Consider the following 18,949-nt stretch of genomic DNA (forward strand, 5'->3'; position numbering starts at 1 on the left):
TGTGGTGGTACATACCTGTAATCCCAACACTGGGAAGCTGTGGTAAGAGGGATTGCAAGTTCTGGGCCACCCTAGGCTACATAGTGAGATCTTATCACAAAACAAGAAGAAATGAGAGAGAGAAAACAATTCCTTTTGAAATTTCCTCTGAAAAGAGGCAGAAAAAAGGGAAGATAATTAGGAATAAAAAGTACCTTCTCCTGAAAAGCCAAATTTCACTCATCTGTACCCAACCTGTGTCTTAGAGGCATATTTTCACTTCCAATTTCCTCTCCGGGTGGTAAGAGATGTCACATCTTCTACACACATTCTTTACAGTACTTTGTTATGAACACCTGTGCTGAAGTTGGCCAGAGGACATGCCTGAACTGGGAGCAGCTTACAAAGGAGGCAAAAATCTTCCTGTGGGTGAAGCCTGGAGGTTTTCCTATCACCCCCTGCCTCCTTGACCCCGCAGCCATGTAAACACCATTTTCTGTTCAAGCATCCAACAGGCAGTATAAACACTCCCTCACCTGTAACACATGGGACTGAGAAATACTGGTTCATATTTTTTGTAAAGATAAACTGAGAACAAGAAATATTCAAGTGGGCTAAGGCCAGTGTTAGAGCTGCTTGCTTGCTTTTGGAAAGTCTTCTGGAGCTGCTGCTGCTTAAGCAGCTTCCTTTCCTGTAGCTGGAAGAAATACTTCCAGCTATTTTGTGTATATGTAATTTACTGCAGCTTTGGCTTTGGTATACAACTTCACCAAAATTTGTCTCGCATAAATTATTGCATCCGTTGAAAGATGAATAGAGAATGTTTGGAGGCAAGAGCAGGCTAATTCTAGAAAAAAAATAGAACAAAAGACAGTAAAAAGTTTTGATTTATCTCAAGTCATTCAGTACAGTCTCTGAAACCTTCATTAATTTCATTTATAACTTCAAAATCTATGGCCACAAACTATGTGCAAGATGTTAACAATGATACTCATACTGTAGCCATCCTTCCTTTTCATGTCATTCTTCTTTAACACAGCTTATATCTGCCTCCTTGAGGACCTTTGTTGCTGGTGTTCTTTTCTACCTGCCAGGTGCTCACCTTCATGTGTGCTTATCAAAATAGATTCAAGGCCATCGGCACACCATTTCCTCCAGACAGCCTCATGGAATCCTCCTCATTGCTATTTCTCTTCTGCATCATTTTTAGTACCACTGCTAAACATGTTTTGATGCAGTGTTATAGTACTGTGTAACTCTCAGGCCCTGCCCTGCCACCCACCAACGTAGCTGGCAAACAACTCACAGGTGATCTCACCTTGTTGGCTGAGATCTCTCTACTTCAGTCAACAAATCTGTTTCTGACAATTCCAGTAAAGACCTTTCTCCAGTCTGGGCTTTCCTTGTATCTTTATGGGATGTGTGAGGGGCACTCGTTCAAACTGTGTTCATGGCAAAAAGTCACCTTTTCCTCTGATGACAATGTACAGTATCCAAGACATCATAGTTGTGAACGAGAGCCAATGAATGAGTCACAGGGATTACTTATACTGGATGTACTAGAAGTAGTAGGCAGAAGACACACGTCATTGCTGTCCTCAAGGAACAGGAAAGACAATGTCTATTGCAATGACCAGGTTCCAGTTTGTTCCAAATCATCCAAGAAGGAAGACCTTAAGTTCATACTTGGATGTAAACTTAACTAGAAAAAACCCAGCATGGTAGCTCTGAAGTAACAATCAAGTGACTTTTCAGAAAGAAGTACTATATCCTATCAGGTGGATTAGAAAAGCCTCTTCATTGATTCAAACTACACAAACAAGAAACAAACAGATAAAACACAGACAAAAACAAACAGGAAGGTTCACCTAGGCCCTGTTTTTTTTTTTTTTTTTTTTTTTTAATGATTTGGCTGCATCAAACAGAAAGTAAAAATTGTTAGAGAAGAATCAGACATGAACATTACATAAGTTGACATACCTACAGTAGTGTGTAATTGTTAAAGAATGAAGTGGCACAAAATTGTGTATGGTGTTGGACTCTTTTGTTTGTTTTGGTGGTATTGGGCCTTGGGCTTGCTAAGCAGGTACTCTACCACTTGAGTCACTCTGCCAGCCCTAACCATTCATTTTGAAAGATTGTGGAGATATAATATTTATCAATAAACACCCTGGCAATAGTGCTCTCAGGGAAAGAAACTTTTCACTATCTAATCAAAGAACACATAAATGTAGTTTTAAAGGCACAAATTCCAGAATAAAGATAAATCAAACCCCTCATACTCTACCAACATGTTTAAGCTTATTTTTTCCTGAAAAGTTTCTCTCTAATAAATATTAGGAATTTAGGAAATTCCCAGTACCACCAAAGAACAAAAGAGTTCATAGGAAAGAGCTCATAAATGTCCCTCACAGTGGACAATTACAATTACAGAAGGTGTAGTAATGCTAATAGGTTTAAGTTGGCCTTTTCAAAGTAAAGATGCTAGATTTCTGCTTTTGACTCGGGTATCCAGAGGACCGTCTTTGCTTCTTAATACTGTTTTCTTACAAGACTGAAGAATGGACTGCAGGAGGTCCCAAAAGGTGATAACTGCCCAAGGAGACACTTCTCCTTCCCAGGACATTGTCTGTTTTCAACTGCGAGACGTCTCCACCCTTGGGCAATACAAAAAAGGCTATAAAACACAATTTCCAACCTGACCCATGGGACCACCAGGTTCCAGGTCCTGCTGCATGCCCCCACGCAGCCTTTCTCTTCTCTACAAATAAAATCTTCCTGACCTCTGCTGCTGGAGTCTGCTCTGCTTTCATTCTCAGAGTGGACCCAAGAACCCTGAACACCCGAAAATTCCTGTGTATCAACTGTGTATTGTTTTGTGACCTACGAAAGGACACTTCTTCACATGAGGATGATACAGATTGTGCCGAACTGGAGGGGACTGCCTAGGCAGTGGCCATTATTGTCTGGCACTCTGATGGAATCTGTCCTCCAGGAGGACCCCCACCCCACCTTGGCTTAGCTATGGTGGATCTCTCAGGCTGACTTTCTCTCTTTTTCTCTCTCTCTCTTGCTAGGACGGCTTTCTCCCTCAGGCACCTGGGGAAAAAGCTCCAAGCCCTCTAGAGCTGTTAAGGCAGGTAACCCAAGAAATCAGGGGCTGGGTGGACTGCCAATGCTATGTGGGCAGAGCTAAAACTTCAGTGCACCAAGGCTTTTTTCTCCTCTCAAATCTCGGCTCCCTCCCTCCTTAAACTCTCCCTTTCAGATCTGACCCGCTAAGGAAGAGGTCCGAAAATGGCTGGTGGAAAGGAAAGTTTCTCTTCAAGCTGTAAGGGTGCTCTGGCTGAGGCAACTCCCTGATGACACCCGAAAGATAAAGATGCAACTTCCTGACCTGTCCTGAGGCTGCAAAGGTGGCTAAGTCTCGGACCCCTCCAGCCATGTCCATGGCACACAATCAGATCTCTACACTTCCTTCACGGTTCCCGTGGCCCGAGAGTGGAGGTCACCCCTCGCTTCCAGTGCTCCAGTACTGCCTCTGGCAGGAATGACATGGACAACAGTGATGACCAATAATCCCTCATGCATTGAGCCTGGGAACTCTTCTTTCCCCCCAGTCCTCAGCTTCTCCTTCCTCTTTCCCAAGTACATGATGAGTGGCCTCCCCTTTGTCCTAGACAGCAGTGGGCTTCCTTCTTCAGTCTGGGAGAGATCCCTACATTCCCCGTGACAGACACCAGAAAGGGCTACTCTCTAACTTGGGCTTAACTGTTTTTGCTAGGCCTCTGATTGATATGGTTAAGCAGGTTCCATAGTCTGCCTTCAGGGAAGAAAAGAGTTAAGGGGATAGAGACCTTAAGGGTCTCTTTTTTTCCCTTAACCACAGCAGGAAAAAAAAAATGCGTTCAGACACTCCCTCTCTTCTTATAGAAAATATGTTTGTCTCATATATGGGGGAACAAAAGTCTACCTCATCAGGAATCCCCATCCATGTCTCCACAGGGGTACTCCCTCTGGCCATGCAAGCCCTCTTGGTTTCTTTGATAGAGTTATTTTTAAATTACAAGCCTTCAGCAGCTGGTACAGTAGACCCAGGTACCTGGGTCGCAGACAAACAGGCAAAAAAAAATTGATCAGGGTCACTCCATCAGGGTGGCTGCAGCCAGACATACCTAAATGTCCTCCCTGTGACCTTAGCCACAGGTAGCAGTGGCAGGAGAGCATAGGAGAGAAGGATCCCCCTCCCACAGAGAGGATCTCCTCACCTGGGAATGCCTAGGTAAAAGGATAAAACCTCTGTTAGGTTGATCAGTTTTCCCTTGCTTCCCTTTTGAGATGGGGAATCAAGCTTCCAGGATCCCGGGAGCATCCCCCCCTTATCTGCTTACTAAAATACTAATTTCAATGAAAGCAACTCAAGTTTTATTGCATCTAGGCCTGACCACAATATCCTCTGGAAGATGAGAAAAAATGGCCAGAAGGAGGGAACATTAATTATAATACCATTCTTCAATTAGGGTTCTGTAAAAAGGAGGGAAAGTGGACTGAAGTCCCATATATTCAACTTTTCTTTTTCCTAAGAGACCACCCAAAATGGCTGAGCAAATGCAGATTAGATACCCAGACCATGGTGACCCTTTACAAAAAGCTCCCCCAAACTCCCTTGAGAAACCAAAACCAAAAAAACCATCTAATGCCCAAGGGCCCCCAACAATGTCAAGGGGGCCTATCCCATGACAGAAATCAAATCTCCAGGGGAGCTACAGGGGATATATCACACCCTGAGGAGATTGGTTGATGCCCCATCAGCTCCCCCTCTATCCCCTTCCCCAACTAGCTCACACACCTGACATTGTCCCACAGGACTTTACCCCCTCCAGTTAATTCCTGGAAGGGGGTAGGGCTCATGTTCCTTTTAGATTAAGTGAACTTAAAGAAATAAAAAAAGATTTAAGAAATTACACAGGAAAGCCAGATCAGTACATCCAGGCATTCAGAGAAGTCAGCCAAAACTTTGAACTGAGCTGGATGGATGTAATTTTGTTATTATCCCAGACCCTCACTTCCCTGGAGAACAGTGAGTACTAGATCAGGCAGCTACAACTGGGGATGATTATCACTTAGATAAATGTGACCCTACAGGCCTACCTCAGACTGAGATAGGACAGGATAGGATAGGATGGGATGGGATAGGAGGAGGGGGTAGAGGGAGAAGAAAGAGACACCGGATACCTAAAAGGGAATCCCAATTCCCAGTTCCCACAGAAGATCAGGCAGTGCCTACATACGACCCTAAAAATGACAAGGATGAATGGACCTGTAACTACTTCATCCACTACATTCTTGAGGGTCTAAGGAGAGCCAAGATAAAACCCTTTAATTACTCCCAAGTCATGGCAAGGACACTTAGAAACTCCAATAGCTTTCCTACAGAGACTTAAGGATGCTTTACAAAAGCATACCAACATCAAACCAGAGTCACAGGAGGATGAGATCATCCTAAAAGATATTTTTCTAACAGTTAGCCCCTGATATCCATAGAAAGCTTCAGAAACTGATAGCTGAAGGGAGCAGATATCTAGACCAATTGGTCCATGTAGCCACATCCATATACTATAATAGGGACTTAAAAAAAGAAAAAAAAGATCCTGGAGAGGGAAAAGAAAAAGGATAAATGGCAGAAGGCTCTGATCGCAGCACTCAGAGAGGTACTCCTGGAGCAGAGTTCAAACCAGAGGACATGTTTTCAATGTGGACAGGCAGGCCATTTTAGGAGGGAGTACCCTTGGAGGAAGCCACCTCTGGGACCCTGTCCCATTTGCTGAGGAAATCATTGGAAGGCACACTGTCCTTGGTTACCAGGGGAACCAAGGTCAGAGCTTCCCACCCAATGACTGGCCCCAGGGCCTTCCATCCAGGCTCCTGTGACCACCACAAAAAGCAAAGGAGCCCCAGGCAATACTTACGATTAAAAAACACAAGATCAGCCTCCTATTCGATACTGGAGCCAGCATTTCAGCTATTCCTTTCTCTCCTGGACCCAGGTCCTCCAAGAACTGGGCATATCAGGCCAGTTCCTAGAGCATTATTTCACTCAGCCATTAGCCTGCTCCTGAGGAGATTTCCACTTCTGTCACTCCTTTTTAATTGTCCCAGAAACCCCTACTGCTCTGCTAGGGCGAGACCTTCTATCTAAATTGGGAGTACAGCTCCTTTTACCCCCAAGAGAGTACTTTTACTTGCCCCTGATAGAGGAACAAGTAGATCCCATAGTGTGGACAGATGGGCATATCATGGGACAGCACAAACAGCGGTCCCAGTCCTAATTTATCTCAAGGACCTTTCTTGGTTTCCCCATGAAAAACAATATCCTTTAAGACCAGAAGTTAAGGAAGGACTAATTCCCATAAGAAAAGACTTTAAAAGACAGGGACTGCTAATAGAATGCTCCAGCCCATATAATACTCCTATTCTCAGGAGTATTTGTCAGGAGGGACCTAACAAATGGAGGCTAGTCCAGGATCTCTGCCTGATCAATAAAACAGTAGTGCCTCTCCACCCTCTAGTTCCAAATGCTTATACGCTTTTAGCCCAAATACCTCCAGGTACTGATTACTACTCTGTCCTGGACTTAAAAAACGCCTTATTTTGCATTCCCTTACATCCTAAAAGTCAGCCTATATTTGCCTTTTAGGACACCACACGAAAGGCTGGACAGGTCACCTGGACTGTCCTCCCTGAGGGATTCAGAGACAGCCCCCATCTCTTTGGGTTGGCTCTAACCCAAGACTTGGCAGAGTGGCAATATCCACAAGCTACTCTGCTACAATATGGAGATGATCTCCTCCTCTGTGTACCTACTGGGCCTGTCATTTCGCAAGCCACTGAATCCTTACTAAACTTCCTAACAGAGGTTATAAAATCTCTAAAGAAAAAGCCCAATTGTTTTAGTCTAGGGTTACATATTTAGGTCTTTGTCCTGGAGAAAAAAATGAGGGCTGTAAGAGAAGATAGAATCCATCCATTCCTGATGTTTCCTCTACCTAAGACTCTAAAACAATTGAGGGCCTTTCTGGGGATAACAGGATACTGTAGAATTTGGATACTGGGATATGCAGACCTACCCAGGCCCTTAAATCAAATCCTTAAGGAAGTACTAAAGGATCCCCAGCCCTTTATTAAATGGGATACAAGTCAAAAAATGTATTCCACCAGTTTAAAAAGTTCCTTATGACAGCTCCAGCCCTGGGTTTCCCAGTACAGGACAAGTTTCAATTATATGTCTATGAAAAGGGAGGATTGGCTCTGGGAGTGGTGACTCAGCTCTGGGGCATCACTCCCCAGCCAGTGGGCTACTTAAGTAAGAATGAGATCAGGTAGCCAAGGGATGGCCAGGATAGCAGTAGCTACAGTTAGCCTTCTAGTGCCTGAAGCTCAAAAACCTGTCCTAAACCAGCCCCTGACAGTTTACACCCCCACATGATATAGGGGAAATTTTAAACTCAAAAGGGAGGTTATTCTAATAGTTTTAGGGATAACAGCGTTGGTTACAGCCCTAGCTGGAATTAGCTATGGGCTGATTGCCAATCATGTAACTACAAAAAAACCTAACCAAAGTAGTAGAGGGCACCTCAGACCAGGTAGGCCTTGCCATTAAGGACATGCAAAGGTCATTGTCGTCCCTGGCCTGTATGGTCATGGACTACCACCTGGCCCTAGATTTTCTTTTGGCTAAACAAGGAGGGGTATGTGCCATGGTCAATACTTCCTGTTGCACATATATAAACACTTCAGGCATTGTAGAGAAACAGGCTAAGTGGCTCCAGGAACAGTCCCTTGAAACATGTTTCTACTCAGGTGTGGGACCAAATAAAATCCTGACTCCCCTCCCAGGACTTGGTTCCTACCCTTTCTGGGGCCTATAGTTGCCATTATTCTCTTACTCATGTTTGGGCCTTGCATTTTAAACTCACTTGTCAAGTTTGTTTCCTCTCGCCTAGAATCCACCAAACTACAGATGCTCCTGCTGGAGATGAAAAAGACCTACTATCGCAGTTCCCTCGATAACCCCTCTCATGGTCAGCCCTGATGCTGCGGCCCCTTCATTGCCCCCTGTCAGCAGGAAGCAGTCACTGAATAGACTTATTCATCTCTATCCCTAACAGCAGTTAGGGCAATCACTGAGAGGGGGAACTTGAAGGACAGACTGCAGGAGGTCCCAAAAGGTAATAACTGGCCAAGGAGACACTTCTCCTTCCCAGGAAATTGTCTGTTTGCAACTGAGAGACATCTCCACCCTTGGGCAATAGAAAAGAGGCTATAAAACCCAATTTCCAACCTGACCCCCGGGACCACCAGATTCTAGGTCCTGCTGCATGCCCCAATGCAGCCTTTCTCTTCTCTTCTCTACAAATAAAATCTTTCTGACCTCTGCTGCTGGAGTGTGCTCTGCTTTCATTCTCAGAGTGGACCCAAGAACCCTGAACACCCGAAAATTCCTGCATGTCATCTGTGTATCAAGACAAATTAAAGCAAAGGGCAGGGTTCACTAATTTGTGGTTAAGTTACTTGGAAAGAAGAAGGATAAGAACACGTCAGCTTTAAACTGTCCCACAGTTTAAACACGATATGTACACATGTAAATTTATTAAGCTTTTAGAATATTGAGAATAAAAGCAGTTATTTTGCCACTCTTTTATTCAGGCAGACAGTTGGTGACTGACCTAGAAATGACGCGGGGCGAGGGGGAGGTGGGGCGTAGATAACAACAAAGCAACAAAATATTCCAGAATGATTGAAAATGCTCACAAACTACTTAACATATATTCAGGGTAAACAGACCAAAATAAAGGTGACTGGTCTTTCTCTGCATTCTAATGTTAACAATGTAAATACCGCTTACCCCTCAGTCTCTCATTAATAGATTTGAAAATTATGGGGAGAGAGCAAGGACAGGAAAAAAAGAAAGATGAGAACCAACAGAATTCCTTTTGTGCTTTGCTGCTTTGTGGAGTATTTTTAAATAAATTACCTTCTAAACTCATAATAAAAGTTTTTCTGATTCAGTTAAAAAACCACAATAGCATTCATTGTGGTCAAGTTATAATTATACCAAAATTACCCTATGGCAGCACAGTCCTCCCACTGGTGGCTAGAGAACTGGCTGGAAGGCATGTCTGCCACACAGATGGGCTGTCACCCCCATGAGTGGAGTCATGACAAGGCCAGACTTGAAGAGTGCCAAGTCTTTCCAATCACTTTTACTCCTTTTTCACTTTATCACCATTCTCCCCACTGAGATGGACCACGGGAATCGGCTGCCCATTCTTGAGCTCCAAGGTAACCTCCTGAAGGTGCCACCTGATAAAAACCAAAAGTACAGTCTCTCTAAACAATGAAACACTGAAGCAAAAGACATGGTCCAAAAAAAAAAAAAGTTAGGAATAGTGCTTCAATTTTACATTTTAAATCAATACTGTGTTGATAGAATATTTTAACATTCTGTTCTTGGCTCTCAGTATTTCATCAAGGCAGGCTTTAAGATGACTGGCTGATAGGTGAATGGAAAGGATATCAAGAAAGAGAGGAAGCTGCTTATTTCCCATTTTGTAATTCACATCAACCTCTAAGTCCGTGCCTGGAATCCAGCCAGCTCCTCCACTAATACCAGACTAAGAGGTCAGTGAGCCTAGGGTGCGCTAGGAGGGGGCTGTCTCATGGCCGCCTGCTCCTTTTGTCCTGGGGTATTAAAACACATCCTGACTAAATGGCAAACAACTCTGAGAAAGGCTTCCTGTGGGGGAGGTGAATGGATGTAGCTATTGGCAACCAGACAAGAAAAGCCAATTTAAAGGGTGGAGATCTTATGCAGGGAATGTGAGGAATAATTCTGAAACAGGAATCCATGCCTTTATTCACTTGTAGTAACTGAGGCAGCACAGAGTATGTTTGAAGCTGGAACATACCATCAATTGAGCTAAAAGGCACAGCACTGGCTTGCTGCCCAGCCACAAAGTTTCAGCTTCAAGTTTTGAAAATTAATTCTTATTACTGCAATCATTTAACAACAAAAGAAAATGGGAATCAGACCTGTTTTCATCAGGAGGCTCTCCTCCTGCCCCCACCCCCACTACTTTCCCAGAATACCTCTGAAAGGGGGCATCTCTGGTTGATCTGGGATAGAGATGGTCTCTGCTTTGGATCCACAGACAGGAGTCTTCAGTAGGGAATGTAACATGACAAAAAAGAAGAAATGTAACTGGATACATTATCATCTCAAAAATGACAAAACAGTGCTTTCTAGAGCCAAGCTTATAATATTCAGTGGTTATCCACAGAATCCAGTTGTGTTCTAACAGCCTGTACCCTGGCAGAGCCACATGAGTTTTCAAATGCTCTACCCCTTTTTAGAAGGTTTAGTGAGATCTATGGCAGTCCTTTCATTTGTGAGGCAATCTTGTATGCCAAACTCAATGTTCAGGGTCCTAACGATGATCATTCACAAATCCACTGTTAAAAAGGAATAAACTGCCAACACATGAAGAATGTGGATGAATAGCAAAACATGCTGAGAGTCAAGCGTGGTAGTACACAGTGTGATCACACCATCTGGGAGGCTGAAGCAGGAAGAGCACAAGTTCAAAGCCAGATTGAGCTACATAATGAGACCTGTCTCAGAAAAAAAAAAAGTAGTAACACCAATAAAAAATAAAATAGGTCAGACTGTTGGGTCTGGAGACCTAAGGCAGATGAGTGAGTGTCCCATCCCCCATGGAGAGCATCCTGAGGAGTTGTAAATCTACCTTCCTGCATCCTAAGAGGAGATACAGGGTCTGATAGATCTGCCACAGGGCTGATGAGCAAAATCCTCTCAAGATTGTTCCCCCCCCAATAAGGGGGAAACAAACCAGTTCATCTAAGAAAGCCTACGAATCCATGGCCAATGAAAAGAGTTAACCAAGAGTTAAAACGTCCATAAAAGCCCCAGCCTTCACCTGAGCAGCAAGCCACCAGTTTCTGGGCTCCGCTGCCCTGCTCTAGCTGCAATCTTTCTTTTCTCTCTAATAAATCCTACTCTATATCCTGACTTTGGCTTACAAATCAATCAGCTGCCTCATGAGCCAGTTTTCTGGCCTGTGAAGGCAAGGACCCTTGACACTGGTCCACAACACTTCAAATCAGCATGTAACAAGATCATCTCACTGTTTTCCTCAAAATACTTCAGAGGCTTCTGCTTTCCTGCTTCTACCAAGTTAAGAGCACATAACTTACACGATGCTGCCCTGCCCATTTCACCTGTCCATAACCACCACTCTTGCCACCCTGCACGTCCACAGCACGGACACAGTCAGGAGTCAGCAAGTGACCTGCCATCACGTGCATGCTGTTTCTTACTTGGCATTTGTTTTATCCTTTCATTTTCTTTACAGATTCCCAAGTGACTAACTGCTCCTTATTGGGCCTTAGCCACAGCATTTGCTGCTGTTTCTTTCTTTCTTTCTTTTTTTTTTTTTTTAGAAATGGGGATTGAACCCAGGGCTTCCTACATGCGATGCAAGCACTCTAACACTGAGTTATATCCCCAGCCCTTTTTGTTTGTGGGGCTTTTGTTGTTTTTATTTTTGAAACAGGATCTTGCTAAATTGCCAAGGCTGGCCTTGAATTTGCAATCCTCCTATTTCAGTTTTCAGAGGGATTGGGATTACAGGCATGTACTGCCATGCCTGACTTGCTTTGCCTGTTTTATTCTAGAATTTGAAAATGAAAATTGTCCAAAAGCCTTGTACATCTGTGTATTCCCTACAAAGCTTAGAATCATTCCTCCAACAAAAGCATGTATAAAAAACATGTTAGTTAAACAAAGGAACAAATGTATTTATATTTAAATTGGTTTTATCAAGTTGAACTATAAGAAAAGAAAAGATTTAACTCAAAAAGTAGATTGACATTATGGAAGCATTATAAAACATACCTTTCAAGTAAAAAGCTAAAGAGATGGCATATCTGAATAAGTGTGGACTGGATAGAAATGTACTTCAAATTAAAAACCAAAGTGGTAGAAAACAACCACTCAACTTTCAGTCCAAGACTGTGACATTAGTATACCCACTGTATTCTCTGCCACATCAATTCCCCAGAAAAGAAGAAAAAGGTATGAAAATGCATATATAATAGTACAAAAATATTTTTATGCAATATTGAATAACCATAATAAAAGTTAGGCATGGTGGTGCATGCCTCTTGTAATCCTACCACACAGGAGGCTGAAACAAATATGGATAAAGTGTTCAGAGCTAGGTTTGGCCACACGGTGAGATCTTACCTCAAAAAAAATCCGTAATTAAAAAACACTTTTTTTAAAAGTTGCTAAACTTAGTGGCAGTTTTACTTCGTGGATTTTCCCATCCCAGATCCTTTTAAAATTTTTTGTGGTGCTAGAGATCAAACCCAGGGCCTTGCACACACTAGGCAAGTGCTTACCACTGAGCTACATCCCCCAATTTTGGTTTTTTGAGGCAGGACCTTAACTAGGTTGCCCAGGTTACCCTGGAACTTGCCTTGGCTTTCCCAGTACTGGGAAATTCCCAGTTCCCATTCCTGAACTCCAGCTTCCTCTAAACCCTCTTTGCAGATGCTGACAGCCCCCTCCTCTTCTTCAATGGGCACCTAGCCTGCAGGTGGTAGGGAAATCATGGTGCCTGGGCCTCACCAACGTCCACAGTGCTGTTCTTGATGGTGAGTTGAAGATTTTAAAGGGAGTGCCCAGAGCTTAAGTGCCTTAGGGTGACTCTGCAACTGCTCCAATGCCATCTGGTAATGTGAAGCCCTAGAAAATAGGAAAATAGGAAAAGCAGATGTTAGTATTGTTATTCTTTTCTCTTTTCTTTTTTATAGTGCTGAGATCAAACCCAGGACCATGAGCACGTTAGGCAAATGCTGTATCACTGAGCTATATCCTCAGTGCATATTTATTGAACTTGATGAGGAGAGGAGGTTATGCCCTGCTCTGAGTTACTTCATATTGTAGAAAACAGTAGCGTTCAGATTATGCCTTAATCTGAGTGACCTATTTTAAAAGCAGCAATTTGCTGAATTTTGAGTGTGTCGATAATCACCAGAGGTTAGACTCAGACCTATTGAAAAGAACACCTCCACACACACACATGATCCAGCACAAACCATGAGGCATGGAGTGATAAACAACCTATTTATACAAATAAAAAATTACCACCTATGAACTTATCACATAGCTAATTAAATAAAAAACACAAGGGTATATGAATATCATATCAGAGAAACCAGGTCTGTGAACTTATTAAATACACTAGACCCTGTCTAGGTCATACAAAAGAAAGGGCACTTAACACTGGAAACAGCACCCACCCTGTGTCTGAGTCACAGGATCCACAGGTGATGAATTCCCCATTGTCCCTGGAGCTTCAATTCAGCATGATGCTTCTGCTTGATGCAGCCCACTCAGTAGCACAGAGCTGCATTCATCCACACCCTCAGACCCTTTCCTTGAGCCAGCTCTGTGCCTTGGCAGCTCAGCACCTGAACAACTCTGTAATTGGGCTCATAAAGTTCATACCTAAACACTTGCAGTGAATCTCTTTACATCTGCATTAGCTCTCTGCCTTAGTCTTTAGCTCTCTGACTGTGGCTGCTTCACCCTTTCTTAGCATTCTGTAAGATAGATAGATAGATAGGTAGATACAGAGCTACATTATTGTGTGAAGTATAATGTATGATCTTAAAGCTATTAATATTAGCAGTTAAGATTGGAATGGAATTCTTTTATTCCATTAGTCAATTGTCTTGGTCAATTGTCATGATTTCCAAGTAAAATCAATAGTACTTGGTGAATTAAAACCAACAAAATTGATGTTGCTCATGAATTTATTTTATTATTATTATTATTGTTATTGTTGTTATTATTATTATTTTGGTTTTTTGAGGCCAATCTCACTACATAGTCCAGGCTAGCCTCACACTCACTGTGTAACCCAGGCTGGCTTGGAACTCACAATCCTCCTGCTTCAGCCTCTCAAGAGCTGGGATTACAGATGTGCACTACCACACTTGGTTTGCAAATTTATCACTATTCAATAAATTCTGTCATTGTGGAAAGACACAAATGTGTCTATTTATGTTAAAGGCATAGTTTGCTCACTTAGTCAAATACAATCTCTGTAGAACGTTAATTAATAAAGTCAATGTACAGGGTGGTTACAGAAACAGATGTGAAATTTGGAGATGGAAGAATAATTAGGGACTACCTACTCTAAAATGTCCATTTTACATACTCAAAAGGCAGAATCTATAGGATTCTGCAACTTCTCTTTCCCTCACCTCACTCACTGCCTCATTTCGCTTCAACTAAGTGTTCAAGCAGCGCTTCTTTAATTCTCCTCTAGTTCTAAAGTCCTGTGATTTTATGACTTGCTCAAAGTAATGGCCTAAGGCAAAGTGGTGGTAGAATTTTTTTTTTTAACTATACTGGAACTTGAACTCAGGGCCTTCACCTTGAGCCACTCCACCAGCCCAATTATTTGTGATAGGGTTTTGCAAGATACAGTCTCACAAAGTATGTGCTCAGGCTGGCTTTGAACTGTGTTCCTCCCAATCTCTGCCTCTTGAGTACCTAGGATTACTGGCACCTGACAGTGGCTAGAATCTTTGATAGCTGACTTCTAGACACTCTTGCTTCTAAGATGAGGCATGAAACAGACCACAGCATAATCCTTGGGCCAAGAGATAGGTCATAAAAATACTGATTTGTCACATTTAGAGATCTGAGCCAGCATTTCAACCAGCACTGCTCTCATTCTCAGGAACCCTTCTTGGCCCAAAAGCTATTGGGAACTCCAGAAAGGTATATGGTATGATAAGCTTCTCAAAAGGGCAAAGGTAGCCTTCCCAGATAGGATGTTTGGTTTAATAACAAGAAACAGCCTCCCTCCTGAGTATGGACTGTGCCTGAAGAGCCAACAGAAAGCCATTCTTGCTGTTGCTTCCCAGGAGTGGAGCAGCAGGCGTGACCAAAGTGCTGTAAGAGATGCTTAAACTGCTTTTGCTGAAAACCACCAGCTCCTTACTGGGACCTACAAATTAACTAAAAGGGGGAAAAGCTTAGCATCTCTGCTTTCATTTTGTATTTGTCTTTGCTCTAAGCCCTTCTCTTTACAGTCATTGCAGGAAAGACAGAACTGATAACATCTTCATGACAAGCAACTGAAACTACTCCTAAGAGTTGAGCCTCCTTAGGATAAACCACCTGCTAGGGGACAATGACTCTGGATAGCAACTCCTGAAACCCTGAAGAATAAGCCCACGCCTATAACTGGGGCTGCTCAACTGTGCATACTTTTGCCCCTGTCTTAATTGTACAGTTATAATTATACATCTATAATATATAGTTAAGCAATTGTGAAGATGTGGTCAGTTCTGTCTTTCCTGCAATGACTGTAAAGAGAAGGGCTTAGAGCAAAGACAAATACAAAATGAAGGCAGAGATGCCAAGCTTTTTGTCTGCTTTTAGTTAATTTGTAGGTCCCAGTAAGGAGCTGAGGGTTTTCCGCAAAAGCATTTTAGGTACCTCTTACACTATTACCCTTCATCACTCAGACAAGGCAACTGAGGCCCAGGAAGGTAAAGGAGTCTCCTGCAGGGCTAATAAAACTAGATTTGGGATTCAGCCAGGACAACTGGCTGCACAATCTAGTTCTTACCTGGGCTTTGTTGGCCAGCACCAGCTTCCATAGGGGGAAAGGTTGTCAGACAAGAAGACTCAACTCTGACCTGAAAATGTACCCATTTCAGTCATGTCCTGCCCCTGTCCCTCTGGCAGAGGGGAAAGGAGGTTGAGTTCTGTTCCAGTCTGAACAATTCCTAGGAATGTTCATCTCATCTCAGACCACCTCCAGACACAGGGTCTCTGCCAGCACTGGAGAAAGGTAAAGAATGGGTAGTATGCTGGGTGCCAGTGGCTCACACCTATAATCCTAGCTACTCAGGAGGCAGAGATCAGGAGGATCTTGATTTGAATCCACCCCAGGCAAATAGTTCCTGTGGCCCTATCTCAAAAAAACCCTTCACAAAAAAAGGGTGGTGGAGTGGTTCAAGATGTAGAACCTGAGTTCAAGCCCCAGTACTGCAAAAAAAAAAAAAAATTGGAATGGTTAGAGAGGACCTTTGCTTATCTGCTGGTAATACACTCAAGTCCTGGGGAGAAGAGAAAAGGCTATACAGTCAGGTTGAGAAGCCAAGTTGGACAAAAATAAAAGTCCCTAAAAATAATCAGTTTAGGGAAAAAAAAAACCTGCTGCTGCTTTGCCACCAGAAGCATAGAAATGACCTTAACCTTAAGTGTCTTGGCTGCTGACAGTAATTGTGGCCTATCTTTACAAATTTAAATGTGAAGTAGTGGGACTGGAATCTGTATCTGTGGGATTTTGCAGTCCAAGTGATTTTACTTTCTGCTGTTGCCAGTGTCCCTGGCTCAAGGTCCCCTCATCCACTAAGTCAACAGCATAGAATAGCAGCACAAGCAGCTTGGGACATTTGAGAAACAGTTTTCCCCACCTGTGAACCATCTGGTATTTCCCTTCCTTCTGTCTTTCTTTATGTAATCTCAGAAATCTCCATGGGTTCCCAGTGTATACACTGCAGTGAAAGCCTAGTTTGCTTTGCAAGGCTTCTTATGCAAATGAATCCTGGCCCTTTTATTTGTACTTGTGGCTCCTGGAGAAATGGGGATTATAGGATAAGGAGGAAGCTTTAACCAATGGAATGGTGGACTGGCTCCTCCTTTCTCTAATCTGTTGAAAGCATTTCAAGTATTTCCTTTGTCTGAGCAGCAGGACCAAGAAAACTAGGAGGCCATTCCCCAGGCAGTTCACTGGATACTTACTTTGAATAAAATAATATACCAAAAGGAGGCAGGTCCTTTCCATCAACACACTGGAGTAAAGGAGCAGTTTTCCCAGAAGCTAGGCATCCTGTTTCCTAGAGACTTAAAAAACAAAAGATAGAAATTTATTATTATAAGATCCCATTTTGTGTCCAGGGCCTTTGCCTGGATTGGACCTTACAGGGAAAGGAGAGCTAAGGAGAAGTCCACAAGAAGACTGGGCCACTCTTCCTCTTTTGCTGTCTTACAGAATGCCATAGTTCTGGAGCCCTCTTGAGGGTGGCCCACATCCAGGACCCAAGCCATGGGGGCCCTACTGCCCACCCCTCCTCACAGCTGGCCAAGCACAGAGCAAGCATTCAGCCCCACCATCCTGACAGACAGAACCTGACCTATGTGCCAAGCCCAGCATAGCCAGGAAACACACTCACTTGTGTCAGGCAAAATGGTAAACAGGAAGCTTATGCTTTTTGTGGCAATAGCTGAGCCAACGAATAGGCTAGAACTGTCACTGGTTTCTTTCTTTCATATTTTGAAAAATGCCCCACCCCCTTGATGAGGAAACTTTGGTTATGACTTTCAGGCTGAGTGAACAGATGGAGTGGTGCCACCTTAGCAAACACAGCACCCTAGCTCCACCCTGCTGTTAACTCCTGCCCCTGAAGGCCTGGGTGCAGCTGGAAGCAACATATGGGCCCTGATGGAGCCAATTTAACCACTGGTAGACATTTAACCACTGCTCACACCAGCCTGGGCCTTTTTGGAAAGTTATAAGATATCTGATCATAAAACAAGAGTAAGATATTGGCTTCAGAGGTAAAACAGGACAGAAGTCATAGGTCAAATGCCCACAGAACTAGACAGGTCATATTAATGTTAGCAGACACTGCAAAATGAGGCCCACATGCCACAGCCAAGAGGATCTCTTCAAACCTGCCTTCAGCTAACTGTGGCTATGTGAATCTTTCTATTTTTTTAAGAGGTGGCAGAAGTCAGATCTTTTAAGTGAAATTGCCTGAATGCTAAATGTTGACAACAAATACCAACAATAAAGACCTAACAAAATATGCTTGTGAAACAAATTCTTTCTGTAGGCCTTTAGTTTAGTTTGGCCACCAGGATATCCTCACCCTGAAGTGATTTAGGTAAATTATTCCTTGTTTTTGCTGACATTTCTCCTAAAAGAAGTAAGATTTTGGATAAAGGAAAAGATGAACCCAAAAGCACGTGTGTCCTCATGTGAAGACTGAATCTTGGAATTAATTGTGCTTCTTTAGAAAACAAAGACTTTGATGTGACTAAAAGGGTCAGAGGCATTGCAGCACAGAACTAGATATAATGCTAGTTCCTTCATTGGGTGGATCTAGGGGGCAGAATATACATATTCTCACCACTTTCTTGGCCTTCCAGAATGCAGAGTAAAAATAACTGTCTACTTATCATTTCTGAAGCCCTAAAGATAAATCAGTCCATAGAAGCCCTATTAGGGAAAGTTCCTCATGTTGATAACCTGAGAACTGATAATTAAACTCACCATTGAACAAATTAGAGGTATTATTTACTTACATACTGTTTTGTTCAACTAAGGAAAGGCTGCTGAAACTTCAAATATACAGTACTCTATGAATTTCGGTAGGTGCTATATAGCATGTAAGAATATTTACCAAAGTTGAGCATAAAGTCAATTATGGTAATGTGACCTGGGAAAGACCAGTCAGTTCTCATAATGAAAATGGTCAGAGCATCTACAAAGAATGCATTAGTCAGATCTTGCTTAATCTGAAGAGCTCAGGAGGGCAGGGCAGCCAAATTAAGGCTCACAGACCTTCCCACAGTGTCACAGCTAAGACACCAGGGAAAAGTGTGCCTGAAACAAGACAGAAAACATCCACACATCCTTCATGTGAAATTACAGCTACAAGGAACCCTAAAGTACAGAAGAGGTCCACAATTCCTCAGGGAGTGACTTTCATCTACTGCCTAACCTGATGATATGCTGTGACAGATTTAAATGGGGAGTTTGGTCCCACACTACCTTCTGCCACTTCATAGCAC

The 18,949-nt window shown here is 43.0% G+C and overlaps 1 long non-coding RNA gene across 4 annotated transcripts; it reads right to left on the reverse strand.

Annotated features, from left to right (window-relative positions):
- Nucleotides 1-4,816: 4,816 nt before the first annotated feature.
- LOC109676336 (uncharacterized) lies at nucleotides 4,817-17,451 on the reverse strand. Of its 4 annotated transcripts, none has more exons than XR_012445291.1 (6): nucleotides 17,326-17,451; nucleotides 16,895-16,996; nucleotides 15,714-15,783; nucleotides 12,692-12,808; nucleotides 10,129-10,198; nucleotides 4,817-9,342 (listed from the first exon to the last, which is right to left on the reverse strand). It is a non-coding gene; the product is annotated as an uncharacterized lncRNA (long non-coding RNA). The 4 variants fall into 4 exon arrangements; XR_012445289.1 differs by lacking the exon at nucleotides 17,326-17,451 and adding an exon at nucleotides 17,143-17,284; XR_012445292.1 differs by lacking the exons at nucleotides 15,714-15,783; nucleotides 17,326-17,451 and adding an exon at nucleotides 17,143-17,284.
- Between the last annotated feature and the right edge of the window lie 1,498 nt (nucleotides 17,452-18,949).

The sequence above is a fragment of the Castor canadensis genome, chromosome 2, assembly GCF_047511655.1.
Source record: "Castor canadensis chromosome 2, mCasCan1.hap1v2, whole genome shotgun sequence".
NCBI lineage: Eukaryota > Metazoa > Chordata > Mammalia > Rodentia > Castoridae > Castor > Castor canadensis.